Below are 15,359 nucleotides of genomic sequence, written 5' to 3' on the forward strand. Positions count from 1 at the left end.
AGGAGAGACTAGTTGAATGTGGGAACAGATAGAATGTGAAATTTATGTCCTTTGGACTACCAACCAGTTTTTTGAAGAAGTAAGCTATATCAAGGTGATTTTTCTCCAGCCTGGGTGACAGAGAGAGAGAACCTGTCTCAAAAAAAGATTATTTTTCTTTACTACCACTTAAATCACCACACCAGCCTCATATTCCCCTTCCTTGCGGTTGCTCTGGGTGATCATTCAGTCTACAGATGTATTCTTCTGTACCTCATCTTTGAGCCTCTATGCCAGCTCTTTCCATCAATGAGAATGTCCGTACCACCTGTTGACAGCCAACCCATCTTGTAAAGAAAAACTCATTCTTGCACTACTGCTTTCATTCTTCATTTCCCATGCTTTATGGACATTGCTAGCACATCCACTTGGTCACCTTGTATCATCATTTTGCCAATGTAGATCACCTACAAGATAAACTTCTTGATGAGTGTGGGAGACTTGAGAGGCAAGGGATGGTGAGATGTATTAAAGTTGATGCCCACATAGAATTTAATAAAACACAACTTAGAGAACTTTCAGTGACTATTAAGTAAATTTAATATAATATAAAGATGGAGGAGCTAAGGAAAAGGCAAATATTGAACTTAACTTTTTGCTTAGGTAATTATGATGCTGTAAAAACATAGGATAGTGGGGATTTTCTTAAAAATTAATAAAGACTGAGATTTCTATTTCAATTCCTACTCCCAAATTAAAATAAAAATGACAGCAACAAAAGTAGTGAAGGAAACCCATTTTCAGTGGAACTAAGGAAGAATCATAACCCTAAACCACAACCACAAAATATGAAGATTAGAGTAAAATTTGAACTAAATCAAGGGAGACTGTGGTAAAAGAAATAAAAACTTTGTTTTTCACGGTAGAGGATGCATTTTAGGTGACACAGCCTTAAAGGACCAAATAATCTTTCTTGAAAAGGAGAGTTATGAGTGAGTAGATAAGCCAGAGGCATATGCCTGAACTTTATTCCCCATACCACTGTTTGCATATAAGTTTGATGGGAGGTCCACACAGATCTGTCTGTATAGGTGTACAGGAAATGGTTCAGTGAAATGGAAAGATAAAGGAAAGAAGTAAATGTTTTACGTACTGATTACAGCAAGCTGCCTAAAAATAAATAAATGCTAAATTGCAATACATGAAGTCTACGTATAATTGATTATTTTAAAGAGAAATGTAGATTCCTGGATTTATCTCAGAAAATATTAAGAAAAGAATTGAAAATTCAGCCAAAAAGCTGCCTTTCGAACCGTTACAAGGCGGTGACTATTTACAGGGGAAATGTAATAAACCTTTAAGAACCGGATAATTTCTATTGCTATGTTATTTAAGCTGCTCCACATCATTAATTTTTAAAATACTAGTTTAAAAGAAAGGCTTTTCCAGATCTTTCTACAAAGCAAGAACAACTGTGATTCTGAACTATAATAAAGGTAACTCCCCCAAAAAATATGTAAAAGAAAATACAAAGTTCACTTTTTTATTTATTATGTAATTTTAAATGACACATAATAATCATACATATTTATAGGATGCAGAGCATGTTTTGATACAAATATACAATGTGTAATGATCAAATCCATGTAATTTGTATATGTATACGTCAAATATTTTCATTGTGTTCGGAATATTCAAAATCCTCTCTTGAAGCTATCTGAAAATATATAATACATTTTTATTAACTATAATCACTTTACAGTGCTACAGAACATTAGAACTTATTCCATCTGTCTAACTGTAACTTTGTACCCACTGACTGACCTCTCTCCCTATCCCCTGCCCATCCTTTCCAGCCTCTTGTAATCACTATCCTATCTACTTCTCTAAGATCAACTTTATTAGCTTCTACATAGGAGCAAATCTCACTTATTATCAAGACAAAAACTCTGAGTGAAATAACAGTCAAGTTAATCCAGAAGCTTTTGAAAATAATTATAAATAGGACTCAACTTTGAGCTGCTAAGATGATTCAATATTGAAAAATGTTTATATTAAGAGTATAGGGGTATATGCTTGTCCCTACCAAAATTTAAAATAGTCTCTTATAAAATTTAACATTAATTCTAATAAAACTTACAGTAAAATGGGAATCAGTAAGATAAACACACAGTCACATAAACATACAGACACTCATTTGGAAACATTCTCAGTAAAGACATTAACAAGCCAAGAATGCCCACATCAAAATAGATGATATTTTTAGGAATTGTCATGAATATTAATTGGCTAGATATAAAATGTCATAAAGGAAAATAAAAAAGAGTTATTCTTATCTTCACAAAATTTGATCATATTCCAAAAATCACAAAAGATTCAATGGCATATTATAATAAATGTAGCAATGTTTAATAAGAATTTGAGAGTGTTCTGTCTGTCTTTGCCCATGAACAGTATCATCTTACTTACTTTCTAGGAAAAAAGAAGACTTTATCAGCTTAGCCCCTCATTAAAAGAGAGAAAGAGAAGGAGAGAAATACAGAATTATAACATGGGTAGAGAGAGGCAAATTGGAAAACTAAGATCAGCAATTTTGCAATAACTAAGATTCTAGATGTATCTGGAGACACAGAGTCAGAAAAACAATTACAGAAGAAAAGGGGCTTAGGGCAGAAATAGTTACATAGAAAGTAAAGAATTTTATAGTTTGAGTACTAGAGAGAGATTTTGAGTGAGTGCTCAGGAGACCTGCTCAGAAAAGCTTGCAGGTGTGACTCATTAAGAAGACCCTATGGCTAGGGACATGGGCAGGCCAACAGACTCAGAAAAACATGGGGACTAAATAATTTCAGAGAAACAAGAGGGTGAGTATGACATCTTCTGGGTAAATAAAAGTTCTACATGGAACATTCCTAAGAGATGGACAAAAATAATTTCTTTTGGACATGATAACAGATTACAAACAGTGTCCAACCATCCTTTTTATTTCCCCATTGGTGAAAAATGAGAAGCATAGTGTCTGCCATCCAACTTGCTGGAAAACATAAGTGGAGTTCCTTTCTTTGGAGGCATTAATTATGATTGTAAATAATATGTGGTGGTTAAAATTATCAGTTCTAGATTCTTTTTTTGTTACTTTTAATTAACATATAACAATTGTATATATTTACAGCATACAACATGATGTCTTGAAATATATATATATTTACATACATATATATGTACACATACACATCATGGAATGGCTAAATAGAGCTAATTAACATTTGTATCACCTCGCATACTGATTTGTGGCAAGAACACTTACAATCTACTCTCAGAAATCTCTAAGTGTAAAGTACATTGTCATGAACTCTAGTCACCATACTGTACAACTGATCTTTCTTTTGGTGTTTTGTTTTGTTTTTGAGGCAAGGTCTCATTCTTTCACCTAGGCTGGAGTGCAGTGGCACAATCTCGGCTCACTGCAACCTTCATCTCCTGGGCTCAAGCAATTCTCCCACCTCAGCCTCCTGAGTACCTGCGACTACAGGCACATGCTGCGACTACAGGCACATGCCACCACGCCAGGCTAATTTTGCATGTTTTTTTTTGTTTGTTTGTTTTTTGTTTTTTTTTTTTTTTTTTTTTTTTTTTTGTAGAGATTGGGTTTCCTCATAGTGCCCAGGTTAGTCTCAAAATCCTGGGCTCAAGCGATCCACCTGCCTCAGCCTCCCAAAGTGCTGGGATTATAGGCATAAGCCACTGTGCTTGGCTACAATAGATCTCTTGACCTTATTTCTCCTAACTGAAATTTTGTATCATGTGACCAATATCGCCCCAATTCTTCCCACCAACACCCCTCCTAGCACCTGGCAAACGCCATTCTACTCTCTCCTTCTGTGTGCCACACCCAGTTCTAGATTACAGGATTGAAATTCTAGGTTTGTTTCTGAATCTTCTGTGTATTGGTTTCTTACCTATAAAATGTGAATAATAATAGCACCTCTTACCTAATTTTGTTGTAAGTATTGAATAATTAAAGAACATGTTTCATACAAAATTTGAATTTGTATATATTCAATAAATACTCTTTTAATGAAATACACTATGTTAATTTTCTTGGGAAATATATATTGATATGCCACTATACAGTTAGTCATCTCCCAATATAATATCCTTTAGCTCCAGCTTACCTTATTAACATAACATAATAGGAAAGGCATTCTTTAATACTGAACATCTACTAAATAAAGTATTTTTTAATGTTGATTCTCATATTAGTTTTTTTTTTCCTTTTTTTAAATTATACTTTAAGTTCTAGGGTACATGTGCAGAACATGCAGGTTTGTTACATATGTATATATGTGCCATATTGGTGTGCTGCACCCATTAACTCGTCATTTACATTAGGTATATCTCCTAAAAAACTGGCAATTCATTGTCACACGAAAACTTTTTTTGAATTATTACATAAAATTTCACAGACAATAAAGGATAGACTGTGTTTAGTTTCATGGTGAGCAATTATCCAAAGAAAAGAAAGAAAACAGTTGTTTGACTTCAGAAGGAACTATGTTCACCACTTCACAAAACTGAGAAGATAATTTGGATGAGGAGATAGATTTCTCATTAAAAAAAAAAATACCCAATTTCTTTTAGTTCCTGCTGTGTCTTCCTTCAAAAGGATGATCAGCTTTATACATTTCTAATTTTTCCTCAATTGAATGTACAGACATAACCTGAATACATCCTTATCATTTATTTTCAAAAGAGATATCATGACTCCCTGCCACGTTGCTATTTATACTACCCACAAGACAGTCAACCTGATGACACAGGATGAAAATGGATTCCAGCCCTACCCAAGAGTCTACTGCACTATAAAGCAACTTTGTTAACTTCACTTACTGAAGTTTAACTTGTCATGTATTGGCAGTTTGTCCCTGGCACTGACTTCCTGCCCTAGAGTGGAGATTACTGCCGTAACTACTGGTTCATTCTTCATCACCAGGCTTTTAGCTCTCTTTGGCCACTCTAAGGTAATATTTAAGTACTCTGCATCACAGTACTACTTTAGCATGACTAACAATGATATATATATATATGTTGAAAAATAAGCAAATTTTCACAAGAACTATGTGTACCAGATATTACTAGTGGGAAATATGACCGGCTAGGTCTGGTGAAGGCAGATCATGAAGAATTATTAAAACAGAGAAGCAAGTTAGTTCACTGTGGACTTATTTATATTTAGCCTACTCAGGGTTTACTGTGATTTTGAATCAGAGAATTCTTGATCTTGAACAAATCTGGAAAATTATCAGCTATTATCTCATTAAATGTTGCCCCTTTCTCCTTCACACTTCTTTTTGCATCCTCATTAAAAACTTTTTTTGTTTTGTTTTGTTTTTGTTTTTGTTTTTGAGACAGGGTCTTGCTTGATTGCCTAGGCTGGAGTGCAGTGGCACAATCTCCTCTCACTGCAGCCTCCGTGTCCGCGCTCAACTGATCCTCCCACCTCAACCTCCGAGGAGCTGCTGACTCCAGGCGCATGCCAAAGCCCAGCTAATTTTTGTATTGTTTTCTTTTGTTTGTTTGTTTTTGCAGATATGGGGTTTTACCATGTTGGCCAGGCTGATCTCGGACTCCTGAGCTCAAGCGGTCCACCCATCTCAGCCTCCCAAAGTGCTGGGGATTATAGGCATGAGCCACAACACCCAGCCATTAAATTGTCATTAAACACAAAAGTACTAACAACTTTTCATCCTTTACTCCTCACTGTGTTTGTTTGTTTGTTTGTTCGTTTGTTTGTTTTTTGAGACGGAGTCTCGTTCTGTCTGTCGCCCAGACTGGAGTGCAGTGGCGAGATCTCGGCTCACAGCAAGCTCCGCCTCCCGGGTTCACGCCATTCTCCTGCCTCAGCCTCCCGAGTAGCTGGGACTACAGGCGCCCATCACCACGCCAGGCTATTTTTATTTTTGTATTTTTAGTAGAGACTGGGTTTCACCATGATCTCGATCTCCTGACCTCGTGATCCACCCGCCTCGGCCTCCCCAAGTGCTGGGATTACAGGTGTGAGCCACAGCGCCCGGCCTTGCTCCTCACTTTTACAGTTTTCATTGCATTTTCTCTCTCTGTTGGACGGTTAGTTATTACTTTTCTCTCTATGTTGGACGGTTAGTTATTACTTTTAGGTATTCTTTCAGTTTGCTAAACATGTCTTTAACTTTGTCCAGTCTGCTATTACACTTATCCATTGCACTTATTTATTTATTTTTGTCACATTTTTACAAGTCTTTTTCTTTTTTCTTAAATATGTCTGTTCTCATTTTATAAACATAAGTAGTGATCATTCTCATATTCTAAATTTTACCATGTTAAGAATATTTATTTTACAGCATTCTTGTATAACTCCACTATACAATATTACACATTATACAATGTACAATTATACAATGTATAATTCCATTATCTGAAGATCCTGGGGATTTGATACTATCGGTTTTATTTTTGGAGTTCCCAGGAGTAATCCATGGGGAGTCTGTGCAGTCTGGGTAGAGACAACATCCCTCCAAAGAGAATTTGTTTTTACTTCTGCCAATCACCCTTAACGCTTTACCAACCCAAGTCTTCTTTATGGTAATTACTAAGTTAGAAGTTGTCAGGACAAAGGGAATAAATTTAAACCACACAGCTAGCCTGAGGCCATATTGTATTTGCAAGTCTTTAGGAAATGCATTTTTCCATCCAGAGTTCAAGCCAAAGTAGCTAAATTATCTGATCTCATTTTGGAGTTTAGCAGATTTTTTTTTTTTTTTTCTTTTCCTTTCCATGTTTTCATTAGGTTATGCTATTTAAAGCTTCTAGAATTTTCAATTTTAGCTCCTATGTGGACTTCCCACCCCTCATTCACCTTTAACAATGTCCATTAAAAGAAAAGCTCTTTTGGTTTCTAAGATCGAAAAACACCTCCAGGTAAATCGTAACTTTAGTGCAGTTGACTACTCGAGTCAAAACTTTTTTGTTTTAGGTCACTGTGGAGTTTGCTTACTATCTTAGTCCACTCAAGCTCCTATAACAAAATACCACAAACTGGATGACTTATAAACAACAGAAATTTATTTCTCACCGTTCTGGAGGCTGGGAAGTCCAAGATTAGGGTGCCAGCACAGTCAGGTTCTGGTGAGGGCCCTCTTCCAGCTTGTAGACTATTCACTTCTGTGTCTTCACATGGGGGAAAGGGGCAACAGGGCTCTCTGAGCCCCCTTTTATAAGAGCACTAACCCCATTTATGAAGGTTGTGCTTTCATGACAAATTACCTCCCAAAAAACATTACCTGTTAATACTATCACTTTAAGGGTTAAGATTTCAACATATGAATTTAGGGGGACTCCAACATTCAGACCATAGCACTTACATTCTCACAAGCTCAGCATTTGAAAGAATGTTATGTTTCATCTAGGTATATTTTATCCACATATCTTACAGTCGGAGGGTTTTCTATTTACTCGATCATCCTGATAGAAATTCAAGTTGAGCATAATCAGTAACTTGACTCAGGAGGTCATGATGTTCTTAAACTGTATCATCTGGATTGAGTCTAGTTCAAACTGATATGCGTAAGTCTCACATCTCTGTAACCTCTCAGCCCAAGATCCATATCCAGAATTAGCCACATCTGGTAGTCAGAGTTGTTGATGGCAAGTGATAGAAACTGACCAACTGTCTTAAACAACAATAAAAAGAAACAATAGGGATATCGGGGATTCCCAAAATCAGTCGCAGGCTGACAGACAGGCCTAAAGGATGAAAAAGAATAAAGAAAACTGTCATGTACATCTGGTTCAATATTCAAAAATTCCCTCCAGGAGCAATGATTCAAGCCTAAATCTTTTCTCTACTTCCCAGCTGAGTCCTAGAGATGAGCTTAACTCTCACTAAGGTACAAAAGAGCTTCTCTAAAAGGGTGATGCGATACAGCAAAACAATACAAAATAAAAAGAAATCTTATTTCAGCAGATGTGGCAAAACAGTTGAAAATGTGTGACACTTATAATTGATAGAGATCGTTAGATGTCTTATAATTATATACCCTTCCCCGGCAGAATTACGCATAAATCAGGTTGCTTTCATCTTATATTTGCTGAGTTTTTGTTATGCTAAGTGCATATTTTTGTATTCCTGTGACAAAATTTTCACATATTTATCTTTATTGCATTTCTGTCACTTGCAAGAAACATTTGGAATTTCAGTGGAATCATCCTTAGCATTGTTCAGTTCCACCCCCCACCTTGATATATTCTGTGTTCACTCGACCCTTATTGCTTACCATTCTTGAACAATTATATAATTTCCTACTGATATATTTTGGCCATTATACCCATACTCATTATGTAGACTTTTATTGATATTTAACTAAAAAACTTCTTTTTTATTAAAAAAAAAATTTATCATGCAATCTGTAAACTAGAAAGTGTTGTGTTTGATGCAACAGCCCTGTTAGTATTATTATTCCTACTGTAAAGATGAGGAAACTATAGTTTAGAGAAATTAAACAAACAAACAAAACATGCCCAAATCTTACAGAGCTAGTTAAGAGCAGAGATGAGACTCAAAACCTTTATTTGAGTATAAAGTTTTATTCTGAGCAATTAGGTCATTCTGGTGTAAAATTTCTAATAATTGTTTCCAAACTCTTTCCCACTAATAAGTAGATGACTGAATGCCTTATTTATTATTTCCTAGATTATAACATCTGCTTATTCATCTTTCCAACAAATGGTAATTTTGTAACTTTGTACTAGGCACTTTTCTAAGTGTTTAGAATACATCAGTAAATTAAAGAAAAAAAAACAGAAAAACAAAAAACTCTATGCCCATGTATCTTTGTAGCAGAGGTGAGATAGACAGCAAATACTAAATACAATAAATTATAATTTTAGGTATTTCAGGTGGGGTTAAATACAGTTGGAAAAGAATTTAAAATCCTTTAGGCTGAGTGGAAAATAAGAATGCTGGGGAACAGAGGTTGGAAAGAATTGTTGTACACTGCAGTCATGTGTTAGGTTGAACCATATGAAATTGTTTTTGACTTATGAAAATGGCAGTTTCATAGCATTCAGCCTATATAAGTGGTCAAGATAGACATCATTGAGAAGGTAAGCTTTGAGCAAACACTTGAATAGGATAAGGGCTAGCCAGACAGATATCTGATGGAAGAATGATTTAGGTTCCTTCTGTGCATGACATATTCACCTTTTCTCACTTTAGTTTAAAGTTATTTTGATCTGACCATTGGCCTCCTATCATAAATATTCATCTAGTCTCACATATCCTCTGTTACATGTCAGAATTCATCATTGTGGAAGTGTAAGGTATCCAGAAAGCCAAATATTTTTCATAACGTTGTTAGTGTCATAAGCTTTGTACATATTTCCCCCTTTTCCAAAAATAAATTACCATAAAAAGACCTTTAGGAAACTTCAATTTTCAAGTATTTCTTCCCAGTGATTCAGAAGCAATAGATATATTTGCTTGCTCTCTTTTGGCCTATCCATCACTGCCACATGAAAAATAGTTGTAGGATCTTCAGTATGTTTGGTAAACCCTGGAAGGCTCAATTATGATACGATCATCTCTTTGGGACATTGCCATGTGTGCTGTAAAGTATTAACTCAACAGGCCTTAGTTACTCAAATCCTGGATCTTCCAGAGAAAGGACTGATTCTTGACCAGCTACTGGGGATAATCTCTGAGCCCTTGGAATCTATTGCCTTACAAGAGTATTTTAATATATAGCAGGCTTTGTATCATATCGGTTTGACCTCTGGGGGCTGGAATCTGAGTAGCCACAGTCAGTCAAGTAGGAACTGCATGCCTACATGACTGACCCCATTAAAAACCCCAGTTCTGGCCAGGTGTGGTGGCTCACACCTGTAATCCCAGCACTTTGGGAGTCTGAAGTGGGCGGATCACTTGAAGTCAGGAGTTCGAGACCAGCCTGGCCAACAAGGTGAAACCTTGTCTCTACTAAAAGCACAAAAATTAGCCGGGCGTGGTGGTGGGTGCCTGTAGTCCCAGCTACTCAGGAGGCTGAGTCAGGAGAATTGCTCGAACCTGGGAGGCGGAGGTTGCAATGAGCCAAGATCGTGCCACTGCACTGCAGCCTGTGCGGCAGACTGAGCCTCAATCTCAAACAAATAAACAAACATGCCACCACCACCCGCCCTTCGCCTCAGGTCCCAAGGTAGAGGTGAGCTTCCCTAGTTAGCAGCACTTTGTACATATTGTCTCAAATTGTTACTGGGAGAAGTTAGTACTGTCTGTGCCACTCTTTAGGAGAAGACAACAGGAAGCTTGTGAGCTTCAGCTTGTGCTTGGTTTCTTCTGGACTTCGCTCTATGCATCTTTTCTCTTTTCCAGGTTTTAATCTGTATGTTTTTTACTACAATAAACTGTAACTGTGAGTATAACAGCTTTTCTGAATCCTCCTTTTAATGAATCATTGAGCCTGAGTGGTCTAAGGGATCTCTAACACACAAACCACCACACCTTATCCCTTTTTCCTGGGGCATAGTAATAGTATGCATTATATTTCCAGGATCTGATCACTCTTTACCTTTGAATTTAGTCCAGGAGAAGAAGCAGGCTACCTAGCATTGTGTTCCAGAGCCCCACCCCATCCTAATTTAATATCCTTCACTTCTTCATGTTGACACACAAAGTTTGATTCTTCACCTTTTCACAATCTCTCCACCCCAACCCTGGCTTTAATTATGGATTGTTCCTCCTACTTTGATAAGGAACTTTTCATTTTGGAAAATAAGCTTAGATGCACAGATTTCCATATTTGTAGCAAGCACCCTAGGTGCCTGTTATACCTCCTAAAAGTTGAAAAGACAAAGTTCTCAATTACAGTCAGTTTCTTTTTGTTCTTTATTTTGTAGAGACAGAGTTTCACTATGTTGCCCAGGCTGGTTTCAAATTCCTGGACTTAAGCAAACCTCCACCTTGGCCTCCCAAAGTGTTAAGATTTCAGGCATAAGCCACTATGCCTGGCCCTAGTCAGTTTCTTGAATCAGTTATCAATCTCTTAATGACCATTGACCAAACTATTTATAAATCTCCCATCCCTTTAAGCCTTTTTTATAGTAAAAATTAACACTACACATTCTTCTTTTCATAATCAAATATAGATATTATGTATATATAACCTATATGTGAACTGCAGTAATGTGGAAAACATGTTCATTGCTCGGAAGGTCGGATGATTCACCTAATATTATTCTTAGCTTAAAGATTAAATAACTATAATAGAGATCATGCATTTGTATACAAATTAATAAAAATATTTTATTTGAGTGAAAAGGCAGAGTTTTTTGAATTTTAAAAACTGGTATCAATAATCTAATGTGACCAAACTATTTTCTACAACAATGTTGCTTTTTTGGAAAAAAAACATTGGAAAATGTATAAGAATCCTAATTTATAAACAATTTTTACTTTATATCTTAAATTTTTATGTTTCATTTCACTTACACATCACCCCTACAGTTGACCTACTATTTTTAAATGTGTAAAAAGATGAAAAAATTAGTTAATAAAATAAATATATTATCAAACGTTTTAAAATTTCTTCAATATGTCCTATTTCAAAAGTTGTGCTCATCTTTAGAAGGACATAGGAATCAGTGTTCAAAATAAGCAGTGCTATTCCAATAAAAGCATCAGGCAAATTACTAGTTATAACGTAATGCTTAATAGTATCTCAAACTTACAAAATAAAAGAATTCTGTTAGTAGTAATCATTTTCCCATCTCTGTCAATTCTGTTTCTGTAAGTAATGAACCAATCCTTAATGCTTCTGTGGAGTAACCTCTATTCACATTATTATTTGACTGATCATCCTTTTGGGGAATATTAGATTAAGTAGAATCATTACTGTAAATTATTTTGCTTAAATATATGGTTCTAAATTAGTGAACATAAATTACAGCTTCATGATTTGTCATCATTTTGGTTGACATAGGATTGCATTTAAATATATTATAATTGAGAAATGATTTGAATACTATATATGTATATGTACTATATATGTATATGAATACTATATATGTATATATAGTACTATATGAATACTACATATGTATATGTACATGTACTATGTATGTATATATATGTTCAGCCATTCTGATAAGTTATCATCCATGCTGCTATATTTAGCTTATTTCTGGGAATATAGCTTTGGCAATTTAGAAATGGACTGCAAATCTCTGACTTCCAGATAGGTCACTGTCAGTTAAAAAGTGCATAGTATAAATAACACCTCAGTTTATGAAAAGATATACCTTTAACTTACAGATCTCACTAACAGTAGATATTTATAGAAAATAGGCAGGAAACCCTGCCATGACTAGATGCAAATATTCCAGTTTACAGTTTCTGGTATAATCTCTATTAACATATTCCACAATGAGATCAATTTTAAGAGCATCTAACAAGAATTTACCATTCAGTCTCACATGTGTTGACTATTTGGCTCGTCACACAATTGTTTATCATTCAGGGAAACTCACTTTTCTTATTATGAAGTGTGGTGCTTTCCTGAGGAGAGAAGTTTTAGATTTGAAGATGCTATTTATGTCATAAATATACGAGCAAGCACAGAAACAAGCAAGAAATGACTGCCTTTTATGTTGATTTAATAGAGAATATGAATATTTGAATGGTATATGCAAGTAAGAGTTACATGACAAGGATAAATCTTCTATTTCATTTATCTCTGGTAGAGGGAAACACTTTCAGACACGTTACCTGAAAAGGTTTGCCTAAAGTACACACAAAAGAATGCAAGACTTTTAAAATAAAAATTTAGTCTGGGTAAAAGCAGGCAGATAGAGAAAAGAGGAGAGAGTGTATAAACTTAACTTCATTAACTTTCTTAAGAGAGGGCTGTAATCTATACCTGTTTAATCTGCTCTTATCCTTCAAACATCAGAATTAATATTTTTTATTTATAAATGGAGTTTATACTCAATTTACTGAGCATCAATTTACTTTGCACAAGACTGTGCAAAGTTCTCTTATTTTCTGCATTTGCTTCATGTTTAGAATCGAAACCATTTCTGATTGTCTTACCAGATCTATAATATGATTGTTACATCTTATGCCGCACTCATATATGTTAGTCTGGGTATCAAAGCCATCTTTATTTGAAATGGAAATCATAATATATTTGGCTTCCAACAATGTACATCTATTAAATTTAATGAAAATATCCATAATCAAAAGTAAAATAATTTATATAAATTAAATTTATTAAAAAGTCCCAAAGGAAGCAGTGTTGCATGAAACATGTAAATAAAGCAAAATCCTTATCTACCACTAATACATCTTTCCCTCCGGCCTTAGGTCAGGCAGAAGCTGTACACTATCAAGTAAGGAAAGGATCATTATTGTGCTAGTAAGAGTCATTCATAAAGTTGGGGCATGTCTTCTCTACAAAAGATAATTTTAATAACCATTTTTCTCTAAATACCTGATATCCCTTTTTCAACTAAGCAGGTCATTTCCCACACTTGCTTTATAAGGGTAAAAAGAAAATTTATACAAAGATTCTAAGTGTCATTATTTGTACTAGTCCATTTCCCCCTGCTATAAAGAAATACCTGAGACTGGGTAATTTATAAAGGAAAGAGGTTTATCTGGCTCATCCTTCTGCAGGCTTGTGCAGGAAGCATGATGCTGACATCTGCTCAGCTTCTTGGGGCATCTCTGGAAAACTTGCAGTCATGGCAAAAGGCAAGATGGGGAGCAGCATTTCACATGGCCAGAGAAGGAGCAAGGTTGTGGGGGGTGCACACTTTTAAACAACCAGATCTCACTATCATAACACCAAAGGGATTGTGCTAAACCATTTGTCAGAACTCTGCCTTCATGATTCAATTATCTCCCATCATGCCTCACCTCCAACACTGGGGATTACAATTTAAGATGAAATTTGGGGAGGGAAACATAAAAACTGTATTATTCTTCCCCTAGCCCCTCCTGAATCTCATGTCCTTCTCACTTTGCAAAATACAATTATGCCTCCCCAACAGCCCCCAAAAGTCTTAACTTATTCCAGTATTAACTCTAAAGTTCAAAGTCTCATCTGAGACAAGGCTAGTCCCTTCTGCTTATGAACCTGTAAAATAAAAAACAAGTTAATTGTTTCTAAGATACAATGGGGGTACAGGCATTAGGTAAATACTCCCTTTCCAAAAGAAAGATATTGGTCAAAAGAAAGAGTCAGCGGGCCCTATGCAAGCATAAAACCCAGCAGGGTTGTCACTGAATCTTAAAGCTCCAAAGAATCTCCTGTGACTCTATGTCTCACTCACATGCAGAGCACACAGTGGGCTCCCAAAGCCTTGGGTAGTTCTACCCTGTAGCTTTCCAAGGCTCATCCCCCACACATTGAGTGCCTATAGCCTGGGGCTTTCCCAGGAATAAGGTGCAAGATGTTGGTAGATCTGCTATTCGAGGATCTGGGGGATAGTGGCCCTCTTCTCACAGCTCCACTGGGCAGTGCCCAGTGGGGACCCGTGTGGGGACTCCAATACCACATTTCCTCTCTGTATGGCCCTAGCAGAGGTTCTCCATAAGGGCTCCACCCCTGTAGCAAGCTTCTGCCCAGATATCCAGGCTTTTCCATACATTCTCTAAAATCTAGGTATAGACTCTCAAGCCTCAATTCTTACATTCTGTGAACTGGCAGGCTTAATACCATATGGAAGCTACCAAAGCTTATGGCTTGTACCCTCTGAAGTAGTGGCCCAAGCTATACCTAGGCTCCTTTGAGCCAAGGCTCGAGCTGGAGCAGCTGGGATCCAGTGAGCAGTGTCCTGGAGCTGTGCATAGCAGTGCAGTGCTGGGCTCGGCCCATGAAACCATTCTTCCCACCTAAGCTTCTGGGCCTGTGATAGGAGGGCCTGCACAAAGGTCTCTGAATGCCTTTGAGGCCTTTTCACCATTGTCTTGGATAGTAGCATTTGGACCCTTTTTCTTATGCAAATTTATGCAGCCTACTTGAATTCTTCCCCTGAAAATGGGCTTTTGTTTTCTACCACATGGCCAGGCTGCAAATTTTTCAAACTTTTACACTCTGATTACTTTTTAAATATAAGTTTGAGTTTTATGTCATTTCTTTGCTCTGATATATGAACTTATGCAGTTAGAAGCAGCTGGGCATCCTTTGAATGCTTTCATGCTTAGAAATTTCTTTTGCCAGATACCCTAAATCTCTACTCTGAAGTTCAAAGCTCCAGAGATCCCTAGAACACGGGCAAAATGCAGCCAGACTTTTTGCCAAAGCAGAGTAAAAGTGACCTTTACTCCAGTTCCCAATAATTTCTTT

The sequence above is a fragment of the Piliocolobus tephrosceles genome, chromosome 4 (genome assembly GCF_002776525.5).
Source record: "Piliocolobus tephrosceles isolate RC106 chromosome 4, ASM277652v3, whole genome shotgun sequence".
In the NCBI taxonomy this organism is placed as follows: Eukaryota; Metazoa; Chordata; class Mammalia; order Primates; family Cercopithecidae; genus Piliocolobus; species Piliocolobus tephrosceles.